Source organism: Amblyomma maculatum, chromosome 1 (genome assembly GCF_055883805.1).
Source record: "Amblyomma maculatum isolate TAMU_Amacu chromosome 1, ASM5588380v1, whole genome shotgun sequence".
NCBI lineage: Eukaryota > Metazoa > Arthropoda > Arachnida > Ixodida > Ixodidae > Amblyomma > Amblyomma maculatum.
The window spans coordinates 435,036,683-435,064,272 of NC_139344.1; the positions used below are offsets into that span (position 1 = coordinate 435,036,683).

The 27,590-nt window shown below is 44.0% G+C and overlaps 9 non-coding genes across 9 annotated transcripts; all 9 read left to right on the plus strand.

The window, feature by feature from the left end:
* Window positions 1-3,698: 3,698 nt before the first annotated feature.
* On the plus strand, window positions 3,699-3,770 carry TRNAM-CAU (transfer RNA methionine (anticodon CAU)). The gene has a single exon. It is a non-coding gene; the product is annotated as a tRNA-Met (tRNA).
* Window positions 3,771-3,841: 71 nt separating this feature from the next.
* Window positions 3,842-3,913, plus strand: TRNAM-CAU (transfer RNA methionine (anticodon CAU)). The gene has a single exon. It is a non-coding gene; the product is annotated as a tRNA-Met (tRNA).
* Window positions 3,914-3,984: 71 nt separating this feature from the next.
* On the plus strand, window positions 3,985-4,056 carry TRNAM-CAU (transfer RNA methionine (anticodon CAU)). The gene has a single exon. It is a non-coding gene; the product is annotated as a tRNA-Met (tRNA).
* Window positions 4,057-4,127: 71 nt separating this feature from the next.
* On the plus strand, window positions 4,128-4,199 carry TRNAM-CAU (transfer RNA methionine (anticodon CAU)). Its single transcript has one exon. It is a non-coding gene; the product is annotated as a tRNA-Met (tRNA).
* Window positions 4,200-4,270: 71 nt separating this feature from the next.
* On the plus strand, window positions 4,271-4,342 carry TRNAM-CAU (transfer RNA methionine (anticodon CAU)). Its single transcript has one exon. It is a non-coding gene; the product is annotated as a tRNA-Met (tRNA).
* Window positions 4,343-4,413: 71 nt separating this feature from the next.
* On the plus strand, window positions 4,414-4,485 carry TRNAM-CAU (transfer RNA methionine (anticodon CAU)). Its single transcript has one exon. It is a non-coding gene; the product is annotated as a tRNA-Met (tRNA).
* Window positions 4,486-4,556: 71 nt separating this feature from the next.
* On the plus strand, window positions 4,557-4,628 carry TRNAM-CAU (transfer RNA methionine (anticodon CAU)). The gene has a single exon. It is a non-coding gene; the product is annotated as a tRNA-Met (tRNA).
* An 8,888-nt stretch (window positions 4,629-13,516) lies between these two features.
* On the plus strand, window positions 13,517-13,588 carry TRNAM-CAU (transfer RNA methionine (anticodon CAU)). Its single transcript has one exon. It is a non-coding gene; the product is annotated as a tRNA-Met (tRNA).
* Window positions 13,589-13,659: 71 nt separating this feature from the next.
* TRNAM-CAU (transfer RNA methionine (anticodon CAU)) lies at window positions 13,660-13,731 on the plus strand. The gene has a single exon. It is a non-coding gene; the product is annotated as a tRNA-Met (tRNA).
* Window positions 13,732-27,590: the final 13,859 nt, after the last annotated feature.

Here is a 27,590-nt window from a genome sequence, read left to right on the forward strand (position 1 = left end):
AGAAGTAAGCCGAATACATTACGGAACAAGCTTGAATTGCTTATATTCTAGTTGAAATCAAGAAGGAATGGGTATGGGCAGAACATATAATGTGAAAGCTTGATAATCCATGGTCACCGAAGAAACTGGATTCAGAAGAAGGAAACGTAGCAGGCGGCAGCAAAATGTTAGGTGGGCAGATAAGATTACGAAGTTTACGGGGGTCAGGTGGGCGCCGCTAGCTCTGGACCAGGTTGATTGGAGGAATATTGCAGATGCCTTTTCCCGCCACAGGTTATAGTCCGGCTGTTGATGATGATAAATAAATGCTCATTCAGTGTTTTTGTATGCATACAACTCTGCAATTAATCACCATTTATTGGTAGGTCAGTTACATAGCTACAATTGGCACCGCACTGATGGCATCAAATCGTTTTAATATTGTATGTTTATAGTCCCCATGACACTTCTGTTCAAACCTCACAAAAATCAAAGAAACTTTAAAATCATTTTCATCATTTCATGGTTATTTCGGGCAACATTACATGGTGCCTGCAGGGAGAGGCTAAAGGAGACTAATGTCTCCTGATGAGGCCTAATCCCCGCATTACAGATCGGAAGAGAGGCACACAGCACTGATGGATAAACACAACAATAATACAGGTCATGCAGCGACATCCAAATAAACAAATTAGAGTCACCTTTGTCAGTAAAAAGACAGAGCTCATGTTCTGTTTCTTTACTGTGGTGCTTGACTTTTGCGCTGTTTTTCCATCCAGTATGTTCCACCAACTCGCCCGTTTGACTATAGTGTTGAATCCAAAGTAGCTCATACAGAAATCAAGAACATCATCAGCGGTCGGTAGTACGATAGGACAACGGGAATGTATGAAATCATACATGTACACATCTTCACACAGAGAAGGGAAAAATACCATGGCAGTGCATCGCGGTCAGTGACAAAAAGCAGCAAAATCTCGGCTTGATTATGGCATAAAGGAAAGCATGTAACCAAAAACATACATTCAAGCACTTAAAGCCATATGTTACGTAGACTCATTTTAAAGGTATAGGGCACTCTTTTATTGAGTTGTTGAACTGCAACACGTTTCCATCCACAAGCAATTATTCCCGGATATTTGTTCCGTGATACAATTATCAGATGAACACTACTATGGATGCCGTAGGTTGGGCGAGGCTTTGATCTATTAGAGAAACTGCACGCAGGTTATATGCAATATTTCTGTTAATATAAAGACGAGAAAAGTGTTTAAAGTCTTGTTTTATTTTTTTTTTATACTAAAAGAAAAAAGAAAGGTGAAATAAAGAAAGGTATTACTCAAGGAGACACAATCTCCCCAGTACTATTCACAGCTTGCTTAGAGGAAGTATTCAGAGACTTGGAATGGGAGCAGTTAGGAATAAGGGTAGATGGAGAATACCTCAGTAATCTACAATATGCTGATGACATTGCCTTGCTAAGCAACTAGGGGGATGAACTGCAAATAATGATTGATGACCTAGACAAGAAAAGTACAAAGGTAGGCTTGAAAATCAATATGCAGAAGACTAAGGTAATGTTCAACAGCCTCGGGAAGGAACAGCATTTTACATTAGGTAGCGAAGTACTGGAAGTAGTAGGCGAATATGTCTACTTAGGACAGGTAGTAAACGCAGATCTGGACCATGAAAAGGAAATAACAAGAAGAATAAGATTGGTATGGAGCGCATTTGGCAAGCACTCGCATATTATGACTAGCAGTTTACCGGTATCGCTCAAGAGGAAAGTATACAACAGTTGCACCTTACCTGTACTCACTTATGGGGCTGAAATGTGGAGGCTAACCAAAAAAGTTCTACTTAAGTTGAGGACAACCCAGAGGGCTATGGAACGAAAAATGGTAGGGGTAACATTAAGAGATGGGAAGCGTGCAGAGTGTGTAAGCGAAATAACTCAAGTTGCCCACATTCTAGTGGAAATTAAGAAGAAATGGGCATGGGCAGGACATGTAGTGCGAAGAGAGGATAACCGATGGTCGCTTAGGGTAACGAACTGGATTCCAAGGGAAGGAAAGCGTAGCAGGGGGCGGCAGAAAGTTAGGTGGGCGGATGAGGTTAAGAAGTCCGCAGCGGTTAAGTGGATGCAACTAGCACAGAACCGGGTTAAATGGAGAAATATTGGAGAGGCCTTCGCCCTGCTGTGGGTATGGTCAGGCTGATGATGATGATGATGATACTAAAAGATTTGAGAACTATTCATAAAATAGTAAGAAGGGTATTAGACTGTAAAGATCAAACATATTATTATCATTAGCAGGGTTTCAGCCCAACATACACAAGCATCTCTTTTGCAGGGCAAACTTACTGAGCCAGTCTTATTACACGTGTCTCAAGCTGCATGGTTGTAGACTAGATGACTATGGACACGAGAAAAATAGAGGTGTTTCTTCAAATGTTACGAAGGTAGGTAGCGCAATCGCTCTCGTTACCCTTATTCGTACATTACTGACCTGATCGGTTCAGCCCATGTCACTACGGAAACATACTCCAAGAAACCTATGAGAATTTACATGTAGTATTTCAGTGTAAATAATACACAGTTTAACATCATGAACGAGAGGCTTGTTATAGCATGAAAAAGCACAAATTTCAGTTTTGCTCATTTAGTTCTAGTTTATTCGCAGCAAACCATTTCATTAATTCTCCACGCCAATTATTAGAACAATTCTAAAAGATGCTTAGACTGGAATCAGAGAAACATACGTTATTATCGCCAGTGTAAGGACCATGTTTCCAGTTAAATGTATATTTACAATGATAATAATGTACAAAATGAAGAGCAGTAAACCAAGGATAATACGTTGTATGACCCCACATTTCTTCGAGCCTGTGTCGGATTTCACCGCCTGCAGCCATTCAGACTGCTTCTGTTCTGTTAGAGAGCTCCCAAATAATTTCAGTTTAAAACCACGAATATCATACTGCTCCAACTTCAGCAAAATTTCATGCTGAATTGAATCAAAGTCTTTACAAAGGTCGAGAAATATTCCAATGGTGAAAAGTTTACGCTCCACGTCAGAAACAAGGCTCTCTTTTTTATCTTGCAGTGAAGACTGCGTCGATGTAGCAGGTTGAAATCCATACTGTCTTTGCAAATCAGGTCCTTCTTTTTCTCCCGAAATCTTGCAATCGATTTTGCACCGCACATTCGTTTCTTCCGTAGCTACACATTAGATCAAAACGTTATGTGTGTATACTGTTGTTTTTAAAGAAGAATGTTAACACCGGGGAGCACTCTATCCTACATTCAAACATTTTTGAAAGCGTGATCGATTCTTCGTACTGCAACGGAAGCGAGAGATTTATTTTTCTAATTTGCCCATTCGTTGCAGTTTTTTATTTCTTGCAATCCTCTATGAAGCATACAGGCATCCGTTCAAAATAAGCTGTCCTGAGCCGTTTCCCTCTGCTCTATTTCGTTTTTGCCTGTGGCTATGCGCAAGCGGACATTTGCGCCTTCACCTCTGCTCAGCCCCAAAGGCATGCAATCGACCGTCCGCCGCCGCCGCCGCCGCTGTCGCCGCCGCCGCCGCCGCCGTGCCAAGGTCGTTCTTTGGCGAGGAGAGTCTGAAGCGAAATAATTGCATTGCATTGCGTCAGCGAGGCTACCACGTGATGTGTATTCACATGCTGCCGGCGTTTTTCTGCTCTCCGCATACAGCAGAGTGGCGCAGTGGAAGCGTGCTGGGCCCATAACCCAGAGGTCCGTGGATCGAAACCACGCTCTGCTATTCACATTTTTTCTTATCTGCGCGAACTCCTAACACACAAATATACTGCAAATTACCCATCCCTCGTGTCCAGCAGAGTGGCGCAGTGGAAGCGTGCTGGGCCCATAACCCAGAGGTCCGTGGATCGAAACCACGCTCTGCTATTCACATTTTTTCTTATCTGCGCGAACTCCTAACACACAAATATACTGCAAATTACCCATCCCTCGTGTCCAGCAGAGTGGCGCAGTGGAAGCGTGCTGGGCCCATAACCCAGAGGTCCGTGGATCGAAACCACGCTCTGCTATTCACATTTTTTCTTATCTGCGCGAACTCCTAACACACAAATATACTGCAAATTACCCATCCCTCGTGTCCAGCAGAGTGGCGCAGTGGAAGCGTGCTGGGCCCATAACCCAGAGGTCCGTGGATCGAAACCACGCTCTGCTATTCACATTTTTTCTTATCTGCGCGAACTCCTAACACACAAATATACTGCAAATTACCCATCCCTCGTGTCCAGCAGAGTGGCGCAGTGGAAGCGTGCTGGGCCCATAACCCAGAGGTCCGTGGATCGAAACCACGCTCTGCTATTCACATCTTTTTTTATCTGCGCGAACTCCTAACACACAAATATACTGCAAATTACCCATCCCTCGTGTCCAGCAGAGTGGCGCAGTGGAAGCGTGCTGGGCCCATAACCCAGAGGTCCGTGGATCGAAACCACGCTCTGCTACTGATATTTTTATTTTCATTGAGCAACCCCGAAGATACAAATACACTGCTAATTTCCCCACCCTTGCGCCCAGCAGAGTGGCGCAGTGGAAGCGTGCTGGGCCCATAACCCAGAGGTCCGTGGATCGAAACCACGCTCTGCTATTCACATTTTTTTTTATCTGCGCAAACTCCTAACACACAAATATACTGCAAATTACCCTTCCCTCTTGTCCAGCAGAATGGCTTTAATGAGATCAGGGGTGTCAAAGCCCAGCATGAAAAAATGGACACAGATAAGTATAGTGCGGCAGTTATTCGGGCGCGGACGGAACAGCTCTGGGCGGGGGAAACATCAACGAAGCGTGCGTTATCAGATGAGAAACGATACGCGTGCAGAAAGGAAATACGAGAAATAAGAACTAGCACAGGTATTTCGGCGGTCAGTAGTGTAATCAAGAACGCAATCTGTGATCATTTCGCAGATATGCTTTGTCAGTCGCGAAAAACTGAACGGGGCTTCTATAGTGAATTCCTTCCACTTATGCCGAAACTTGAGGAAGAAGTTAAAACAGGGCTTGAGCAGCCGATTTCCGTGAAAGAAATTGAGGATGCAATAGATGCCCTGCCAGCAGGTAAAGCCCCTGGCCCTGACGGACTGGGTGCAGCTTTCTACAAAGTGTTCAAACCTGCAATAGCCCAGGCTCTGCTGAAGGTTGTTGACGAAAGCTATGAGAAAAAACGTATTCCGCTGTCTTTCACAACACCCCACATAGTGCTAAGTCCTAAAACCGATGACCCTGATAAGCGCCTGTTGGTGGGGTCTTATCGCCCGATAAGCTTCACCAACGTCGACTACAAAATTTTCATGAAGGTGCTAGCGAAAAGATTGCAGGGTGTTATACCAACGCTCGTAGGCACGCACCAAACATGCGGCATAAAAGGGCGAAGTATCGCTACTAACATAAACGTGGCAAGATCCATACTAGAAGGCTGTGACTCATTTTGATGACCGAGTGGCGATGATACAACTAGACCTGGCAAAAGCCTTTGACCGCGTTTCTCACGATGTTCTGTTTGCCGTATTAGATCATGCAAATGTCGGCCGAATAATATTAGAGGGCGTTAGAATGGCATACAAAAACTGTACCACACTGATTGTTGTGAATGGAGAACTCACTGAAAGCCTCCAAGTGCGATCTTCTGTGAGGCAGGGTTGTCCACTGTCGCCATTGTTATTCGCAGCCTACCTTGAACCGTTTTGCTTGGCCACCCGGAATAATGAATGCATAACGGGATTCACGCTACAATCAGTGCATGTGAAAATCCTGGCTTATGCCGACGACATCACTGTCTTTTGTGCAAATAGAGAAAGTATTTGTGAGGTGACAAATGTAGTACAGATATTTTGCAGCTGCACAGATGCCCAGATAAACTGGGAAAAAAGCTGCGGTTTCTGGCATGGTAGCTGCGATGTCACACCCGAACACTATTCTCGGTTGCGCTGGTCAACCACTCCAGCATTGCATCTAGGAGTGACCCTTGATTCTTACCGGGACCCAGATCCGTACTGGAATGACCAAACATCGAGGGCCAAGGAAAAAAGTGATGCGTGGCAAGGAAGGCAGTTGTCCATGTTCTCGCGTGCCACTATATGTAATCTGTTCCTTACTGCTAAAGTGTGGTACGTGATGAATGTGCTCAGTGCTTCGAGGACAAACCTACAAAAACTTCATCGTGTTTTTGCCGTTTTCATTTGGGCGTCGACCTGGGAAAGGACGAGCCAAACAAATTTGTTTCTTTCCGTACAAAAAGGAGGGCTTGGTCTGGCGCATTTATGTTTGCGACAAGTTGTCTCGCGTTTCATGTACCTTCGTGACCAAAATGATGTCTTCCTCAGAACAGTAATCCAAGTTCGGCTTGGTAGACTCCTTCCTAATTTTCTTGTCAGTTCGTGTCTCAATGTAGGTGGTACAGTAAGAGGGTACTTGCGAGAAGTGGTGCTCGCGTACAGATTGCTGCATGTGCGCTTTTCCAGGGAGTATTTGTGCAATGTTAAGCGGAAAAAATTGTATGCGGACCTAGTGGACACAATGCTTCCTGTACCGATATACCGTTTGTCGCACTGTCCAGGCCCAGGAGGTGATGTACAAAAGAGAGTTAAGAAGATGCGAATATCACCACCAGTCAAATCATTTTTCTTTAAACTCCACACTAGCACATTATCAGTCAAAATATGGATGCTGTTCGTCCCTCGTCCCTTGGTCAACAAACTGTTTCTTGTGTAACAGACCAGAGACGATAGAACACGTGTTTTTGGACGGTAGGGATGCCATTTTTTCTGGGATGTGCTTCAGAGAACTTTAAAAAAAAAGATCGGCCTCTAGATGCATATTGCATACGATTTTTACCTTTTCCTAATACAGAGGAGTTTCCCTTTGATACAATAATGCTCCTGGGCCTCCACAACCTGTGGAAAACCAGAATGCAGTTTAACAATGCAGATATACAAGTCAATCCTGTACGAGAACATTTAATACACAGTGTTGTGCGGTTCAGGGAAGTGCATATGACACTCCCCGAGCAGCCACAATGGTTTCATGTGCTTGACAGTTTGATCAAACTGAAAAAGTTTTAACCCGCCGTGTCACGCGAAAGTGTGCTGGCACGTTTTATTGTTCGTCTTGTTTTGAATGTCCAAGTCGGCAATAAAGAAAAAAAAACAGAGTGGCACAGTGGAAGCGTGCTGGGCCCATAACCCAGAGGTCAATGGATCGAAACCACGCTCTGCTATTCAAATTTTTTTTAGCTGCGCAAACTCTTAACACACAAATATACTGCAAATTACCCTTCCCCCGTGACCAGCAGAGTGGCGCAGTGGAAGCGTCCTGGGCCCATAACGCAGAGGTCCGTGGATTGAAACCACGCTCTGCTATTCAAATTTCTTTTAGCTGCGCAAACCCCGAACATACAAATACACTGCAAATTACCCTACCCTCGTGTCCAGCAGAGCGGCGCAGTGGAAGCGTGCTGGGCCCATAACCCAGAGGTCATCGGGTCGAAACCACGCTCTGCTGTTCAAATTTCTTTTAGCTGCGCATACCTCGAACATACAAATACACTGCAAATTACCTTTCCCTCGTGCTCACCTTTCCCTCGTGCTCAGCAGAGTGGCGCAGTGTTCCTGGATTGTTGGGATGCGGTGTTTTACTGGGATGTGTTACAAAGGACAGTTAAAAAAGACCTGCCATTGACGCCACGTGGAATTCGGTACTTGACAACTGATAATGATGATTTTCAGTATGACCTCATCATGCTATTAATCCTTCACAGTATTTGGAAGAGTAGGATGGCCTATAGACACTGTGATGTTGATGCACGATCTGTATGTGATTATTTTGTTGAACAAGTGTATAAACTAAAAAAAAAATTTGAAGTAGCAAGACGCTGCGGAGGAGGTCGTGAGTCTGATGGGCGAACTTGTGGTAATGAAAGTCCATTAGACACGCTTGTCAGCCAAGGGGCATGGCAACAACAATCTTTTACTGATGTATTTTTACCAATTCATGCAATAAAGAAAAAAAAAAGCAGAGTGGCGCAGTGGAAGCGTGCTGGGCACATAACCCAGACGTCCGTGGATCGAAACCACGCTCTGCTATTCAAACTTTTTTTTTAGCTGCGCTAAGTCATGACACACAAATATACTGCAAATTACCCTTCCCTCGTGTCTAGCAGAGTGGCGCCAGCAAAATACCATGATCATGTTCGGCGGTAGCCCATCATCATCTTCAATTGGTAAAAATCGAATTACGAATGCATCCACGCGTAGGTCTTTTATAATTGTTCATTGTGGAATGTCCCAGAAGAAAAAGGGTTCCCAATAGTCTAAGAAAACGTGTTCGATAGTTTCGGTTTGCGGGGTATGGAAACAGTGATTTCCTCAAGGTACAAAAAAAAACTTTCATTTCTAAATAAGTCTTAACTTCTATTGTGTTACTATGGAACTTGAAAAAGAAAGTTTTCGTTGCCCCTGGTGCAGCCATATTTTTTACTCGTTTAAGGACAGACTTCAATGGATCTGAAGAGTACAAATCAGAGGTACACTGGGATCGGGAGAAAGACATCTCACAAATCCTTGTAAAGTTACTTTCGCGTCACAGTTGATAAAGATTAAAACGAAAAACGGACTTGCAATACACGACATAACATGTACACTTCTTTAACGATTCCGAACATCCTCCCTTGCATGCTCGCCGAACTGAAAACAAAATTTGGTAGCACTCTGTTCAATCTAACCTGACACACAGTTCGGAAAAATGGGTCCTTTGTATCACGAAAGAACATAAAACGGGTGATCACTTGGTGCAAATACAAATGTGCCAAACCAACTCCTCCAGAGCGGACGCTATGAAACAAGCTGGTTTGGCGGGTGCGCTCCCAAGTACTTCTCCACACAAAAATGGCGAACACACGGTGGAATATCTGCCCACTCACACGAGAACAATGCAGTACTTGTAACACGTACAATAACTTGGTAACAAGAAATAAATTACAATTCGTAGCACGTGCGACCATAGACCAACCGAATCCTTTTAGTCTGTCGGCCTTCTCACGTACTTCTAAAACCTGCTGGTTCCAATATGATTCGACTGTCTCGGTAGTTTTCCATTTCCAGTGGCACTCCTAAATACCTCACTTTGGTTGTTACCCAAGCCATGTTCACGAAATTGGCAGGGGTTGTGGGCAACTCTCTATGCCAGAAACCCAGACACTTATCCCAGTTCGCAGCACTACCACTCACAGAACAAAAGTCCCTCGCCAATTTGACAACACTGCGAATGCTTTCGTAGTCGGTACAGAAGACGGCAATGTCTTCAGCATACGCTAGTATGCGGACCTCTGCTGCATGCAAACGAAAATCTCGGATACTGCTGCTCTATATAATGCTCAGACAAAATGGTTCAATATACAAGCAGAAAAGCAATGGCGACAAGGGGCAGCCTTGACGTACATAGATTTGCACTTGGATGCGCTCATCCACCTTCTTATTTACTATCAGGCGCATGCACAGTATCTGGCGATCTAGAATGGCTTTCAGGCTTGCAGACTTTGATGCGAGGAAAATAGGGCAGTATTTTCGCGAAGCCGTTGCGAGTGTTATTGAAGTTCTCAAGACAAAAGACGAAGAGCCTGAGTGGCTTCCGAGAATGGAAGTGTTGCTGCAAACGACTGATTTGTAATAAATTACGCAACCGAAATCGCGTAGTTTTAACCCATGTTGTGTATTTGTCGCGTAATATTGACTCTGTGTGCGCGTGCGTGCGTGCGTGTGTGTGTGTGTGTGTGTGTGTGTGTGTGTGTGTGTGTGTGTGTGTGTGTGTGTGTGTGTGTGTGTGTGTGTGTGTGTGTGTGTGTGTGTGTGTGTGTGTGTGTGTGTGTGTGTGTGTGTGTGTGTGTGTGTGTGTGTGTGTGTGTGTGTGTGTGATGTTCTATATGTGTAAATCGGATGATAAATTAGGCAATAAAGAAAAATAAACAGTAGACTGGCGCAGTGGAAGCGTGCTGGGCCCATTACCCAGAGGTCCAGGGATCGAAACCATACTTCGCTATTTAAATTTTATATTAACGCAAACTCCGAACATACAAATACACTGCAAATTACCCTTCCCTCGTTTCCAGCAGAGTGGCCCGAGACAAGACTAGTGCTACGCCTTTTCGAGATGCGAGTACTGCCTGTTTGAGTGACATAATTGAGCAATGCCATCTCGATGATGTGGGCGATTGCATCGGAAATCGTACTGGAGCGCTTTTCACTCATTTCCAGGGAAGAAGCCACGCACGTTTGGTTAGAGCATACGTATCTGCCAAACTAATACCATACTGCTGTGAATACCACTTACAACCAGTGCCGTTAAGTGACCACTGTCTTGTTGTCTTTGGGATTGGAAAAAGAAATGAAAAACGAAACAAATTTGTATGGGAAAATTGGAAACTTAATGAGAGGCTTCTGAAAGACGATAGTTTTGTGAGACAAGTAGTGTCAAGTTTAAATGAGATGTGAATTGCCAGTAAAGAATCGCAAGGAGAAAAATGAAAAAGATTTCAACAGGAAATAGATAAATACGATTGAATGATCGTGTGCTATGAAACAGCAAGAAAAGGTAAAAGAAAAGGCGCTTTGAAAGGACCTCACGTTTCTACTGACGCAATAGTGCAAACAGCCGGGCTCGTGCATGGAAGAAATCAGCTCCGTCAAGCATAAATTGGAGGCAGTAGATACGGAGCGATATCAAGGTGCGATGGTGAGGACGAGGGCACAGCGCCTGTTAGCTGGTGAAATGCCCACAAAACGTGCTCTTCGATTAGAAAAGCAGCACGTCAGCAAAAATTGGATATAAAAATAGAATGGAATGCTGCAGTCTATTCAGATAAATCGAACATAGAGAGGGCCTTTTGTGAATTCTACAGCGGACTTTTTAGTCACACAGAAGGTTTGGTTTGGTTTGGTAAAACTTTATTTCCCACAGTAGGGGTCCTGGAGGACAATCGGCTAGGCGCCAGGTGTAGAGGGCAGCTCCCACGTCGGCACTGAGAGCCCAAAGCTCTAAAATAGAACAAGTCCAGTAGCCTTTCTCTTATGCCAATGCTGGTTGACGAAACAAAAAAAAAACGTTTAGAGCTGCCAATCTTCGAAGAAGTAAATAAAGCCATAGAAAACATCAACCCTGGAAAGTCTCCAGGACGAGACGTGCTTACAGCCGCCCTTTATAAAAAATTCGAAGACAATTTCGCCCCAGTTTTAACTACATTACTTAATGAGGTCTATAACAAGGGTATGCTTCCCCCCGTCTTTTCTAACAGCCCATACAATTTTAATACAAAAACGGTTGACGAAGCCAAGCTTCAGCGAGTTACCGCTTATAGACCAATATCCCTGACAAACACAAAATATTTATTTATTTATTTACTTCAACCTCAAAGGCCCCATTGAAGGGGTATTACATAAGATCTTTATGAAAATTTCAGCTAAAAGGCTTAAACTGTAATGGAAAAATTAGTAGGACCGCATCAGACCAGCGGCATTAAAGGCCGAAGCATATATACTAATATCCACAAGGCACGGTCTGTGCTGGACTGTTGCGATGCCTTGCATGAGAGTGCTGCCATGGCCCAGCTTGACCTAGAGAAAGCTTTCGACAAGGTGCCGCATGATGTCTTGTTATCACTTTTAGAGCATGCAAATGTGGGCTCAGTTATTTGCAATGGAGTCGCAATGGCGTTCATAGGGTGCACGACGCGCCTGATAGTAAATAAGAAGGTGGGTGAGCGCATCCAAGTGCAGCGCTCTGTACGTCAAGGCTGCCCCCTATCGCCATTGCTTTCCTGCTTGTATATTGAACCATTTTGTCTGAGCATTTTAGAGAGCCGCAGTATCCGAGGTTTTTGTTTGCATGCAGCAAAGGTCCGCATACTCGCGTACGCCGATGGCATTGCCGTCTTCTGTAACGACTACGAAAGCATTCGCAGTGTTGTCAAATTGGTGAAGGACTTTTGTTCTTTGAGTGGTAGTGCTGTGAACTGGAATAAGTGTCTGGGTTTCTGGCATGGAGAGTGGCACACAACCCCTGCGAATTTTGTGAAGATGCCTTGGGTAACAACCCCAGTGAAGTATTTAGGAGTGCCACTGGAAAACTGCCGTGACAGTGAGTCATATTGGAATCAGCAGGTTTTAGAAGTTCGTGAGAAGGCCGACAGACTAAAAGGATTCGGTTGGTCTGAGGTCGCACGTGCTCCGATTTGTAATTTATTTCTTGTTACCAAGATATTGTACGTGTTACAACTACTGCATTGTTCTCGTGTGAATGTGCAGAGATTTCACCGTGTGGTCGCCATGTTTGTATGGGGAAGTACATGGGACCGCATCCGCAGAACCATCTTGTTTCATCGCGTCCGCTCTGGAGGAGTTGGTTTGGCGCATTGGTATTTGCGCCAAGTGGTTAACCGTTTTATATTCTTTCGTGATACAAAGAACCCATTTTTACGAACTGTGTGTCAGGTTAGATTGAACAGAGTGCTACCAAATTTTGTTGTAAGTTCTGCGAGCATGCAAGGGAGGATGTTCAGAATTCTTAAAGAAGTGTACATGTCATGCCGTGTATTGCAAGTCCGCTTTTCGTTTAAATATTTTTCAACTGTGACGCGAAAGAAAGTTTACAATGACTTGTGCGATGTCTTTCTCCCGATGCCTTTGTACAGCTCGTTGTACTGTGCAGGTCCATGGAAGTCAGTCCTTAAACGAGTAAAAAATATGGCTGTACGAGGGGGAACAAAAGCTTTCTTCTTCAAACTCCATAACAATACACTTGAAGTTAAAACTTATTTAAAAATGAAAGTTTTTTTGTACCTTGGGGAAATCCCTGTTTTATAAGCCGCGAACCGGAAACTATCGAACACGTTTCCTTAGACTGTTGGGAAGCCTTTTTCTTCTGGGATTTTCTACAACGAACAACTAAAAAAGAACTACCCGTGGATGCATTCGGAATTCGATTTTTACCAATTGAAGATGATGATGGGCTACGGCTGGCAATGATCATGTTATTGGGCCTGCACAGTATCTGGCGATCCATAATAGCTTTCAGGCATGCAGACATTGAGGCGAGGAAAATATGACAGTATTTTCTCGACGTCGCTGCCAGTGTTACTGAAGTTTTCAAGACACAAGACGAAGTTCCTGAATGGCTTCCGGGAATGAAAGTGTTGCTGCAAATGACTGATTTGTAAGGGATCGGGCAGGCCAAGTCGTGTGGTTTTAACCCTTGTGTATTTTTCGCGTAATATTCTCTCTGTGTGGGTATGTGCGTGTGATGTTCCATATGTGTGAAGTCTGATAATAAATTAGGCAATGAAAAAAAGCAGGGTGGCGCAGTGGAAGCGTGCTGGGCCCATAACCCAGAAGTCCGTGAATCGAAACCACGCTCTGCTATTAAATTTTTTGTTAGCTGCGCAAACTCCGAAAATACAAATACACTGCAAATTACCGTTTCCTCGTGTCCAGCAGAGTGGCGCAGTGGAAGCGTGCTGGGCCCATAACCCAGAGGTCCGTGGATCGAAACCACGCTCTGCTACTGATATTTTTATTTTCATTGAGCAACCCCGAAGATACAAATACATTGCTAATTTCCCCACCCTTGTGCCCAGCAGAGTGGCGCAGTGGAAGCGTGCTGGGCCCATAACCCAGAGGTTCGTGGATCGAAACCACGCTCTGCTATTCACATTTTTTTTATCTGCGCAAACTCCTAACACACAAATATACTGCAAATTATATACAAATACACTGAAAGTTACCCTTCCCTTGTGTCAAGCAGAGTGGCGCAGTGAGCCGCCCGGACGTATTTGTTTATACCTGTTAAAAGGGGCGGGCTTTACCTTGCACATTTTTCTTGCGTCAAGTGGTTTCGCGGTTTATATTCCTCCGTGATCAAAAAGATATCTTTCTAAGAACTGTGATGCAAGTGCGATTGCAGTGGCTGCTCCCTGAATGGATTGTGTCATGTGAAAACATGCCTGGTTCTGTGACTGGCTACCTGCGCGAGGTTGTTTTTTCTTGCAAGGTGCTGGAAGTGCGGTTTTCTTTTGGTTATCTTTACAAGGTTAGAGATGAGCTTTACATGAGCTAGAGATGGTTAGCTCGAGTGCCTATGTTGAAGAAATAATAACGTTAATGCAGAGCTTCAACAATTTGTGACGGAAAGATACACGGGGGTCCTGACAAGATCTAGGACTCGAAGGTATCTTGACGAGCAACCTTCACGTCGGGCCCTCAGTGATGGTTTGGTTTGGTTTGTGGGGTTTAACGTCCCAAAGCGACTCAGGCTATGAGAGATGCCGTAGTGAAGGAGTAGAAATTTCGGCCACCTGGGGTCCTTTAACGTGCACTGACATCGCACAGCACACGGGCACCTTGCTTTTCGCCTCCATCTAAAAGCGGCCGCAGAGGCCGGAATTCGATCCCACGTTCTTGGGAACAGTAGTCGAGCGCCGTAACCACTGCGCCACCCCGGCGAGGCCCTGAGTGATGAAAGAGAGAATGCTCTTACGAAGGATATATTGGAAATTCAGTATGGTGTTGGCACATACAGTGATTCTGCTAGTATTCTTGTTGCTTTGTATGATTATTATCGAAAGCTGTTCGGCAGTTTTGAAGATCCAAATCAAAGTTCCGATTAAAATTTCTTGCTTGAGAACTTTCCTCGAACAGACGATAAGAAGTGTGCTGTAGTAGAGGGACCATCACTTTGAACCAAATTAAATCAGCCATTTCAGAACTTCAGAACCAACAATCTTCTGGCCCAGATGGTATTACTAGCGAACTCTATAAAACATTTTCGTCTTGCCTAACATCTGTTTTCATGGAAGTTTTGCAAGCATATTATGATGTGGGTTTCCTGCCTCCCACTTTCTATTCAGGCCACACAATATTAATTCCCTAAAGCGAAGGTGCTAATTGGTTGCAAACTGTTGAAAGATATCGTCCACATTACCTCCGTAATGTTGATTACATATTTTTGCTAAAGTTATTTACTGTCGTCTGCAGCTGGTATTATGGACTAGGTTCGCCTGAGGTATGTATCAGACGTGCAGTATTCGAACACACATCCATATTCACGTTCAGTAATCGGGACATTATCAGAGGAGACAGGCCAAGTAGCTCTGATTCAAATGACCTGGCAAAGGCGTTTGATGAAGTTTGGCACGGTGTCTTGTCAGGCATCTTGGAGCATGCAAACATTGGTGACGTTTTTGCTCAAAGGCATAAGACTGTGCTGTATGAACTCGTATACAAGAATAATTGTTAATTAGGAGCCAACGAAACCAATACCGCTTGAATCGTCTGTTCGTCAAGGATGTCCAGTGTCTGCACTGTTGTTTGCCTTATATCTGGAACCCTTCTGTCTCAGTGTAATTAACAGTGCAGCCATCCGTGGTTTCTCTCTGGCTCAATGGGATGTTAAGATTTCTACGCGGACGATATCGCCCTTTTTTATTCTGACAAAAATAGTGTTCTTGAGGCTTTACACTTGACTGAACAGCTGTGCGATGTATCAGGCACGGCTCTTAATTTAGATAAAGACCAAGCCAGTTTGGCGGCGTATGCTCGGACTGTAGTTCTGATCAGTACCTAGGGGTTCCGTCGCACCAAGGTCGCATTAGCGCAGCCTACTGCGATTCACAAATCGTACCTATTCGTCGACAAACATAGAATTGGGTGTGCAGAGAAATCTCAGTGTTTGCTAGGGCACAGGACTGTAGGATATTTTTGTTTGCAAAGCTTGCGTATGTCCTTCATGTCGTGCATTGGGCGAGGAGGAAGGTACAAGTTATACACAGAATATTTGCAACATGTGTGTGGCCCTCTCAATGGGAGCCCATGCTGCGTGAAAACTTGTTCCGTCTCTTAGAATCTGGTGGAATGAGCCTTGTTTACTTGTTTGTGCATCAAATTGTTTTCCGTTTTTTTTTTTTAAATCGGCAAACCATCCGTTTCTTGCAGCTGTGCTCAATAGGCGTCTTAGTCCACATTTGCCTTACTTATTCGTGCCGACTGGGCAGGCTCGTGAGGGACCATTATGGGGATTCTTTAAGGAGGTTGTTGACACTTTCAATTTTCTCACTGTGCGTTTCTCTTTATATTATTTGTATAGTCTCTCGAGAAAGCAGATGACCCAGGCTCTCACTGAGTCTTTGTTTCCTACACCGTTGTATCGACAGCCTTCTCTGGTGTTTTTAGCCACCACTGTTCTAAAGCGTGTTAGGCAAATGTACATTCAGGTAGCTGCAAAAACATTCTTTTTCAAATTGCAGACAGCGACATTGTCTGTCAAGACATTTCTTCGTGATAAGGAGATATTTGTGCCCTGGTCGGTGAATTGTCGTCTCTGTAATGCTCCTGAGACAATTGATCATTGCTTTATTCTGTGCCATGATGCTATGTTCTTTTGGGACATACTGCAAAGAACTCTTAAAAAGGACATTGAAATTAAGCCATATAGAATTAGATTTTTGCCTCCTGACAAAGCTCTGTCGTACCTTACGATCTATTTGTGCTGATGGGACTGTTCAGTTTTTGAAAAAGCCGCATGATGGACAGGCACGCAGAGCCACCAAGATCGTCCAAATCCCTGTTTCGGGAGCAGTGTGCTTGGTGAGGAAAGTGTATGCTGCACGTGAAGAACCTCCAAACTTGATGCCGTATCTAGATGCATGTGTTTGCCTCCCAAAATTTTGATGTTTTGATGATGGTGCATTGTCGGGATAGGGATATCGCGGGCTTGTATGAAGCAGCCCGGTAACTTCATACATGGACAAGTTTAAGTGAGTGGAGTTTTTTTCCTTTTTTTTTTACGCAAGTTTTTCTATGAAGTAAAAAAAGCAGAGTGGCGCAGTGAAAGCAAGCTGGGCCCATAACCCAGATGTCCGTGTATTGAAAACCCGCTCTGCTATTCAGATTTTATTTTTTTTTTAACTGCGCGAACTCCGAACATACAAATATACTGCAAATTACCCTTCCCTCCTGTACAGCAGAGTGGCGCGAGCAGTGCTAGCAGCGACTGACTGATGCCGCTGCCGCCGCTAGCGAGTCAAAACAATGAGTCGCGTAGAACACTGTCACCGCCATGCAGAAAAAGGAGGAGAGGTCCCCCCCCCCCCCCCCCCCCCGCCTCTTCCTGCGTAGCGGTGACAGTGCTCTCCGGCTGTCAAAACGCCGGTTCCCTATGAGCGGATCACTGTGCGTACATCCCGTTCTCACTAGCTTCACTCGCTGCGGCGTCAGCGGCATCAGTCAGTCGCTGCTATCTGTTCGTCGCGCAATGTCCCTATAGGCCCACGCGCTGTTTCCCGCCTCCTTCCGATAAGTCAATCGCTCTCTATTTCTCCGACCACAAAGCTTCTTCCATGACAGCCAAGAACTGTTAGTGGAGGGTTTCTTGAAGGAATACCTGTGAAAAATTAAAACAATAGTTGTCTGTAATTGTACTTATGTGTCTTGTTCGAAACCTTTGCTTCAATCTATCGAAAAGCGATTGCGGTTGTTCCTGGCGACGAAACGCCACATCATACACGACGACGCCATTTACCACCTGCAACTAGTGCCCGAAACCTCAGCACACTCCCTGGGAAATCTCTTTTCACATTTAAAAGACCAGTTCGTTCTTGCGGTGCCCTGGGGGTTACTCTTTTACAAAACGAATAAATTTTATGCTCTTTTCCCTGATCTGGAAAAGAAGAATTACTAGCAGTAGTTTTACATTGTATCTGTGACCGCCGGAAATGTTTTTGGCGTCGCAGATGCTGAATCACGAATAAGAAACTGTCAAGATGCGATATGCATAGCTGTCATTGGTTGCTATGAAGAAATATTGTGATTAGATCGAAGTTACAACATTTGCTTTCACCACGAACCATTAACCCTTTCGACTCATCTTACTTGTGCTCCACGGTTGTTCAATTTTAGAGTTTTTGTGCTTACGATATCTTTAATTAGGTCTTAACAATTTTCAAAGTTTTCATTAAGTCGCTTACTGGAAACATTGAATATTTCGCTCAAGTAGAGGGAAGTGGACAAGCAAGCACCTCCCTGTTTCATGAGTGATGCTTTGGTCACTATGTGAACGGACTAAGGTAATATAGCATACTAAAGTTTTAAACGGGACGCTGAACACAACAAGGACGAATAAAGGTGGGTGAACAAGTCGTCAATTTTATAGCAAGACTGTCAACTGAAACTTTTAGATGTTTTAATGTCCCACAATCGCGCATGTGTCTGTGAGGTTTTCGCAAGGGATGTCACTGGGATGAATAAAACAGCCAGGGACTTATTAACGTACTCTGAGCTTGCGCAGAATGCGGCGCAAAGAGTAAATGCTCCATATGCAGTTCAGGGGCGCAGACGCAGGGGTTGCGGCCACTCTATTGTGCAGTTTATATCTCAAAAATTCACTGAGCCCTTTCAATGCTTGTCCATGTGTTCCCACAAGCGAACACAGGCCATTATGCACAAATTACGATCGCCATGCTGGGGTCCTGGCTATTATTCGAGGAGGCTGCTGTTTATATTAGCCTTATACACCACTAAAAAGTAGCCTAGGTTTGCCAGCAATTTATTCTACTACGCCGCTTACATTTCCAAACGTGAGAGTATTCTGTCGTAATAAGTGTGGCTTCAAGACGTTTCGCACTGCCCTGCTGCGTAGTATCTGAGAAGCTGCAACACATGCCTTTAGCAAATTTTTCCGGCCTGAAGGTATTTGAAGAAATAAAAATAAATAATTGTTCTTCTTGCATGTGCGCAGTCACTTGGATGCTGTCCTTGCTTACGTGGAATTCCAGTCTTTTTTTAGTTATCCTCTGTGCGCGCAAAACATTTTCCCAAGATACTACAGATACTGTGTATCAAAGCTATGACCAGCAAGAAAAATCATTATCCACTTTTTCTCTGGCGAATTTCGTACTTGCGACAAGAATGTGATGTTATTTATCCCAGATAAATTGCCAGCCAGCTATTTGCGAGAAGCTACCTTGATGTTTCCTTTTCCTAAATCTGTTGACAAAGCGGGGCCGTAAATTTTTATAGGCTATTGGATATAAACGCAATGGAAACACCGAAGGCGACTGTTTCTACAGCATTAACTATTACTTTGTATTCTGGGCACCATATTGCTTCATACTGATGCCTAAAGATAGGCCGGAAACTTGAGACGCAACCTTTTTTTTTTATTCCGCACACGTCGTGCGACCGCCGTTCAGTTTAGGTGCGAGCAGGCCAGGAAAATGAGCGTGATATTTGAAACGCGATGCGAATTCTGTCGAGAGACTTGCGCAAAACACCTTTCCTTGTGCTCCTGCATTAAAAAAAAAAAAAAAAAACCAACACCGTTATTTCTCAGCGTCTCAGAACATGCTGTTTCGTTTCGCTGTCAGCACAGTATCCTATTCTCCTTGCCAGTACATCTCCTTCACTGTAGCACATAAAAGGTCTTCACCGAACACAATTGCAATAGCCGGAGGTATGCCTCAAAATTCCCATTCTCATATTTAAGTCATTATGCGCATAATTCTTCTGCTGCCTGAAAATATTTGGTTCTCTTGAACGGCGTGTACCTTATTAGCCTTGAAAAAAAAAAAAAACGATTGCGTATTCCTTTCTCTGTTTTCAATTTTATTATTTGTACATATATATTAGCGTACGCTTTTGGTAGTTGTTCCTTTTTTTTTTCGGGAAAAACCGGCAACGAAGATTTCAAGCTCGTGACTTGAAGGAAATATTTTCTATAGGCAGTTGAACACAGGTAGTTTCTTTCTTTATGAGGGCAACCTTCTCTGCATCATAAGCTTTAAAAATGCTACTAATATTTCTTTCAAGTCTATGGTTAAACGCCGTTTTCTGCAAAAAGAACAATGATTCTCAAGATACTTACGTCAACAATTTAGGTTCATTTAATTCAGTGCGCGTGGGTGGGTTTTCTCACACTTCCCTGCAGACAAAACAAATTGCATTTCCTGAAGCCGCCCTTGGTCTTAAACTGCGGTTTACTGCTACTGCTATTTCCCGTTAATTGCTTTATCACGCTTATTTGCCAAGCTTGCACGTAGATGGGTCGTATGTGGGGTTATAATTTATTTCCCATTATTGCTCTGCACATAGAGTGGCGACGACGCAAGCACATTCCTTCCTCGGGAAAGGCCCAGTCGTCAGGAACGCTGTTGATTGCCCCTGAAAATTAGTTTAGGCTTTCAGAGAGCTCCTCTACCTTCTCTTGCGCTCTTGTGTTGCTTAACTGTGCAGAATCTGTGAAACACCAAAACATGCCATCGCGAAAAGCTCAGCTGGTCAGCTACCTTCGCAGTTGTTTGCGCGTTCCTCAGTTTGTTGCTCTTCATGGGATAGAAATACCGACGCGCTATAAGAACGTGGTTCCATGCACGCATAGCACTTACCACCAAGCAAGAGCTGCTTTGATCACAACGGGGCTGCTGTCTTCGTGTGAGCCATACGGTGAGTGGCGTCGTTCTATTTCCGATGGAATGCTAACGCTAAACTATGCGAAACTAGACACTCCTTTTTTCCTCGTTTTAGGTAAAGGTGTGGGCGATATTTTTTCACAGTGCCATACATTGTGTGAGACCAACTGCTTTAGCTGTTAGTACCTTCCCTGGTCCAGGTGATTTTCAATTATTCCCAGTGGCATTGCAAACATTTCAAAACGACCTAGTAACAAATGTGGTGAATCCTATAAGCCGGGGTTCGCTTCTATACATTTTCGCCAGTGCTATTAAACAAGTGTTATTGATTCTGGATTTGAACAACAATTATGCGCATAACCCTGAAAATAAGTTTGGCGCATACTTCATTGGAGGAAAATTTGAAAAGGAGCCATTTCCAGAAGTTAGCGAAGTGACAGCAGTGCAAGGCAAATAGCGCAGTGTGAGCAAAAATTTTAGAACCCCTGAAAATGACAGTACGACTAATGATCATGACTGACCATTGCAGGCAACTTATGTGCCGATGGCCGATGAAGGCCGATGAGCGTGTTACATGCTTTCAGAGGTTTGAAGTGTCGCTGCTTGGAAGCAAGTACTCAGGCGTGAATGACAGTAGAGAGCGTATTGAGTTTTTCGCCCGCTCCTTCGAACCAGAATTACCCTCTCTAACGTTCTTCAAACACTCACTAAGTTTCGAAGCGAAGCTCTACGAAGTGGTGCTGCGTTTTCTTAGGGAAGCTCTGTTTTTCGCTTTATTTTCTGCTCTCCTCTCTCTCGTTTACTTTTTTGTCCGTTTAACAGCTATTCCAGAGTTAATTCAAACTTTGTAGCGATTCGAATGGTGAGACAAGAAGTATTGCTTTCTTAGTACCGCTCTCCGCATTGTCTAGGATTTATGGCTGATAACTAAATACTGGGAGAATTTTAGCGGTTGTGCTCTTTTCATATCTTGAAGTAGATATATATCTGTATTGCACCAATTCAATGGGTAAAAAAATATTCTTATAAATCACACTCGGGCTGGTGTTCTCAAAACGAATAATGTGGTAAAATATCTATGTGCTGCCCAGTCACAGTATCTTTGGAATGAGTTAAAGTTTGCGAGAGGTGCTTTCTTGCGTAATTATTAGAATATTAAAGCCAGAAACTAAGAACATTGGCCATTCTATGCTGCTGCAATATTCAGAGGCAAGAACAAAATACATTGTTGGTAATAGTTTTGCATACTTTCTTGCTTTTATGCAATTAGCAGATATATCTGAGTGGTTAATTTTCTTAAACAATTCGTTAAGTTTACACCAATGGCTTTTAGGCGATACGGCAATCACACATCGTCTTTTTCCAGGCAGCCGGTTGGTAAGAAGCAGCGCTGGTATAGTGTCTAAACATAAATGCCGTACTCTCATATTGCTTGTAGGAAAAAGCGAGCGACAAGCCGGATTGATATATATATATATGAAGAAAGAAACACTGGAATCGTCCCTGAAATGGCTAGCATTAATGGCAAGCCATTAAATAGGGATCAAGAAGTCTTTGAGATGAAGCCAGTGATTCTGGATTTTTCCAGGGCACCGGCTCACCTACACTATTAAACAATAAATAAAAACAATATTTGAACGCCAGCGTATTTCCAGGACGAAGACTATTATTTTTTTTTCGCGCAGGAGTAGCACGGTGCAGCAAGATATCAAATCACCTGTGAAAGTTTATTTCGAGACCTATTGAAAACAAGTATATCTATAAAAAGAGACCGTGCCGATAACCTATGGAAATGAAGGGCTTATCCAATCAACCAACAGCGGGCCTCATTTGTGACACTGATGCCGGTATTAGATGGCTGCTTAGATAAATCAGTCATTTACTCTTCTGTAGAGTGAAACGAACGCGCTGTGCAAGGCCTTCTGACACTATTGCTTTTAGCGTTCCCGGTCAGCCTAGACAATGATATTTTTCCACAAAGCCCACCAGCTTCAGAGCATAACGTTCAGTGCGCAGTTATGCACATGCCAAGTGCGTACATGCCCTCCAGGGTTTTAATCACGGACATTAAGGGGGTATTACAGCTGCAGCTCTGAAAATTACATTTAAATGTGTTATATTCTATCAGGTCGTTCCTCAAGCACTGGTCTCCTCCGCCAGCAACGTCGCCCTCAGTAAAGAAGCGTAGAGGAAAGAAAGAACGCTCGTGGAATTCAAACATTGCCCTTGTAGCTTGGGAAGTTATGGATAAAGTGAGTACGGTGCAATCGGCAGGTGAATAGCATAGTACGAACCATGGGGTGGCTGCTTTGAAAAGAACAGGTTGCGACGAGGGCATAGGATTGTGCAACCTGAGGATGGTGACAAGAAACTTATCCCAAGAATGGCTATCGGGGAAGGAAAAGTAGCGGCATCGGAAATGATGCGCCTAGCCATAATATGTAAAAAGACGTACAGGTTAGATGCCAGCACTGCACACATCTTTCGAAAAACTTTACTGCTGTGCTTCCACGTTGACTTGAACGGGACAACTGAATTCCCTTGCTGTGTTGCTTAGTGGAGAAAAGTACAGAGCATGTCTGGTAAAACGTATTCGTCACGACGCAATAGCAATGTTTAAAAATTCATGTTAACAACTGTCAGCAGTCAGAGATCCTTTGTTCATTATTTCGTCAGTTAGCTATAATGTTCTAAAACAAACTAAAACCAAAACATACAGCAGAACGAGAACCTCTACCACATTTCTCGAATTAACCCCTTTTTTGTGTCAGCTGCAGACCGCCCATCGCCGTAAACATCCCAACTTCATCCGTACATCTAGCCCCCTCTCTTAGGTTAGTCTTCTCTCGCAATAATGTTACTTACGCTTGGCAACTATCGGTAACCTTGCTAGGAATTACACTATGTCCTGTTCATTCAAACTCCTTTTTCATTCCGACTGGGGTTCTCATTTTCAGCATCTCGCTGTCTATAGTAAAGTACATTTCATTCACAGTCTTGTGAAAATAAATTTTTCTGCATAAATAAGTAGGCTGTTCTGTTGTGCCAGTTTAGGGTTTAGTGGCGTGTACAAATTCCTATTCCCATATCATCGGAATGGCTGACTCCACAACGTGTGAGCAGTGCGGGTGTGTTCAAAAGATTGCTCACATACTGTGTGACTGCTCTGTATTTAAGAGTGAGCGTACCTTTCTGGCAGCTACACTCCACCTCTTGGACCCTCGCCCTCTTATGAAAGCTAAGATTCTACGCCCTTATACGACGCGTTCATTTGATAGGAAAGCAGTGAAGGGGCTCCTGAAGTTTTTAAAAGACTCAGATTTAACTTCCCGACTTTATATTTACACTGTCTACCCCCTTTTACTACAGATCTCTGGACATCTGACAGACTCCTTTCCTTGGTGCTATCTTTCCTTTTTTCCCCCTTGATTTCCCTCGCGACGTGTAGGGTAGTCTACAGGGAATCGCCTAGTAAATTTCCCTGCCTTTCTCTCTTCTCTCTCTTTTCTCTTTCTCTCCCTCTCTCTCCAATTCATACCTTCATTTAGAGAAACAGACAATGCAATTTGCAAACGGGGCAATAATGTGGTAATGTTCATTATTATTTATCTCTGTCTATTCATTTCGGTCCACGAATGAGTCCTGTGATGACGTGTTGAATAGCACAGCGGAAATCATTTCTCCTTACCTCCTTCTGTAAGAGGACTTCATTATTTTCTGAAAAAGAGGGCTATGGTTCCAGTGCAGCCACTAAAGAAATCCTTCAATACTTTCACGTATGCTCATTTACACCCTGATTTCGCAATGCCTGCATAACCATTGAGGTTTCGGCGAAAGGCAACGCTTTCTTGCAAACTATGCCTACTATTTATATAATGCTCATTTTTCTACAGTGCGGATGTGATCAGTTTTCTCGAAGCCTTTACGAAAGTCTGTAAGGTGTTTTAATTTTTTGAATTTTAAGGTGGGGGGCCCTCATTCTGTTAGCGAATATCTTAGTAAATAAATACCATGCAGGTAAGAGATAGTAGGTTGATCGGTTTATAAATTTTCAAGCCGAAATAGGTGCCGAATAGTAAGTTTTTTTATTGGTGGTCATGTGATGCACTCTAGCGCAGAATAAGGTTCGCGAATGTTGAATCTCTACTAAATGATTACTTGGTATCCTTGGCGGCTACACTTTTGGGTAAAACGAAGAACATATTTGCTCCGTTCCTGTTCTACCAGATCTCGGCAGTAACGTGACTGAGTGATTGGGTGTAATACTTCAGCAACCAATTAAAGAAAGTTTCACTCAATTAAAACAAGTAGGCGGAACTTCAGTTCAGTTCTGTTCAGGCGTTCAGTCGTGTCCGACTCTTCGTGACCCTATGGACCATGTCACGCCACGCTTTCCGGTCTCTCACTATCTTCTTAACATCACATAGCTTCATCTGCAATGCCTCGAGGATGCCATCTAACCATCGCGTTCGCTGCCTACCCCTTCTCCGGCGAGCCTAAACCTTTCCCAACATCAAATCTTTCTCCAGCGAATCCTCTCTTCTCATCAGATGACCAAAGTAGGTGAGCTTTAACTTTAGAATTTGACCCTCCAATGAGCAGTCAGGGTTTATGGTCGACAATATCGACTGATTTGATCTTCTGGCAGTCCAAGGAACTCTCAAGAGTCTTCGCCAGCACCACAATTCAAACGCGTCAATTCTTCGGTGGTCAGCCTTTTTCACAGTCCAACTCTCGCATCCATACATCACAACTGGAAAGACCATAGCACGAGTTATACGGATCTTGGTTGGCAGACTAATGTCTCTGCTCTTTACTAGGCGGTCAAAGCTAACCATTGCTCCCTTTCCCAAGAGCAGGCGTCTCCTAATTTCACGGCTGCAGTCTCCTTCCGAGGTAATCTTGGCGCCCAAGAACAGAAAGTCTGTCACAGCTTCCACTTCTTGTCCATTGATGCTCCAGGACTTGGTAGGGCAAGACGCCATGATCTTTGTCTTTTTAATGTTCAGTTTAAGCCCAAACTTCTCACTCTCTTCTTGTACGCGCATCAGAAGTCTCTTGAGGTCCACTTCACTTTCTGCCATTAAAGTGGTATCATCCGCATATCTAAGGTTGTTGATACGTTTTCTAGCAATCTTCACTCCAGCTGAAGACTCGTCCAGACCGGCCTTCCTCATGATGCACTCTGCATATAGGTTAAATAGGCAGGGCGACAGTATGCAGCCTTGCCTCACCCCTTTCTCAATCGGAAACCAATCAGTAAGACCATGCCCAGTTCTGACAGTGGCCTCTTGCCCTTCATACAGGCTCCTGAGGAGAAAGATGAGGTGAATTGGAACTCCCATCTCTTGGAGAGCTTGCCACAATCTGCTGTGATCAACGCAGTCAAACGCTTTCGCATAATCAATAAAGCAGAAGTAAATGGGTTTCTGGAACTCTCTTGCTTTTTCCATGATCCAGCGAAGGTTGGCAATTTGGTCTCTAGTTCCTCTGCCCTTGCGAAACCCAGCTTGCACGCCCGGAAGCTCCCGATCCACATACTGCTGCAGCCTACCTTGCAGGATTTTTAACATCACCTTGCTAGCATGCGAAATAAGCGCGATCGTGCGGTAGTTGGAACAACCTTTGGCACTGCCTTTCTTTGGAATGGGGATGTAAACTGACCTCCTCCAATCCTGTGGCCACTGCAGGGTTGTCCAAATCTTCTCACATAATGTATGCAGTGTGTTAACAGCGTCGTGGTTGAGGTTTTGAAGCAACATAGCTGGAATACCATCAATTCCGCTAGCTTTGTTCTTAGCAAGGCTGGCTAAGGCCCATTCAACTTCACTCTTCAGGATGCCCGGCTCGAGATCAGTAATCACAACCATCTTATGTTGGGTTTGCACATCCGGGTCCTTCTTGTACAGTTCTTCTGTGTATTCCTGCCACCTCTTCTTTATCTCTGAGGCTTCAGTGAGGTCCTTGCCTCGTTTCTCCTTTATCACGCCCAGCTTAGCACAGAAGCTTCCTCTGATATCTTTGATTGTCTTATACAGAGCTCTTGTGTTCCTTAATTGGCTGTTGTCCTCAAGTGCTTGGCACTGTATGTTCAGGAAGGCATTCTTATCTCTCCTTGCTATTTTCTGAAAATCCGCATTGAGAACCTTGTATCTTTCTCTTTCCCCCATACCTTTTGCCATCCTCCTTTCTTCAGCTATTTGCAAAGCCTCTTCAGATAACCAGTTTGCTTTTTTGCATTTCTTTTGCTTTGGAACTACCTTAGTAGCAACTTCTTGTATTATATCAGGAACATCAGTCCACATCTCTTCGGGCTCTTTGTCTTCTAGATCTAATTCTTGAAATCGATTCCTCACTTCCACAGCATATTCTAATGGAATTTGATCCAGATCATACCTGAAAGGCCTTCTAGTTTTCTGCGTTTTCCTCAATCGAAGCTTAATTTTGGCAACAAGAAGCTGATGATTGGTGCCACAATCGGCCCCAGTCCTTATTTTTACTGCTTGTATAGCGCTTCTCCATCTCTGCCGGCAAATAATATAATCGATCTGATTCCTGTACAGACCGTCCGGTGAAATCCATGTGTACAGGCGCCTCTTGTGCTGTTGAAAATGAGTATTCGCTATGGTCAGGTTGTTTTCTTGACAGAACTCTACTAGCCTCTGCCCAGCTTCATTTGGCTCACCAAGGCCGAACTTGCCTTTAATTCCGGATATTTATTCACTCCCGACCTTAGCATTCCAGTCTCCTATGAGAAAAACGACGTCTGATGATGGGGTGCGGTTTAAAAGGCATTGTAGGTCCGCGTAAAATCTCTCAACGTCAACTTCTTCAGCAGCAGTGGTCGGTGCATAGACTTGGATAACTGTTATGTTGAAAGGGTGACCTTGGATCCGAAGTGAAATCATTCGGTCGTTTTTGGGGTTGTACCCTAGCACTGCTTTGCCCATTCTTCTGTTTACTATGAGAGCGACCCCATTCCTTCTCTTGTATTCGTGCCCACAATAAAAGACATAATGGTCGCCGGAGTTAAATTCTCCCATTCCGGTCCACTTGAGCTCGCTGATACCCAAGATATCAATGTTCAATCTGTCCATTTCTCGCTTG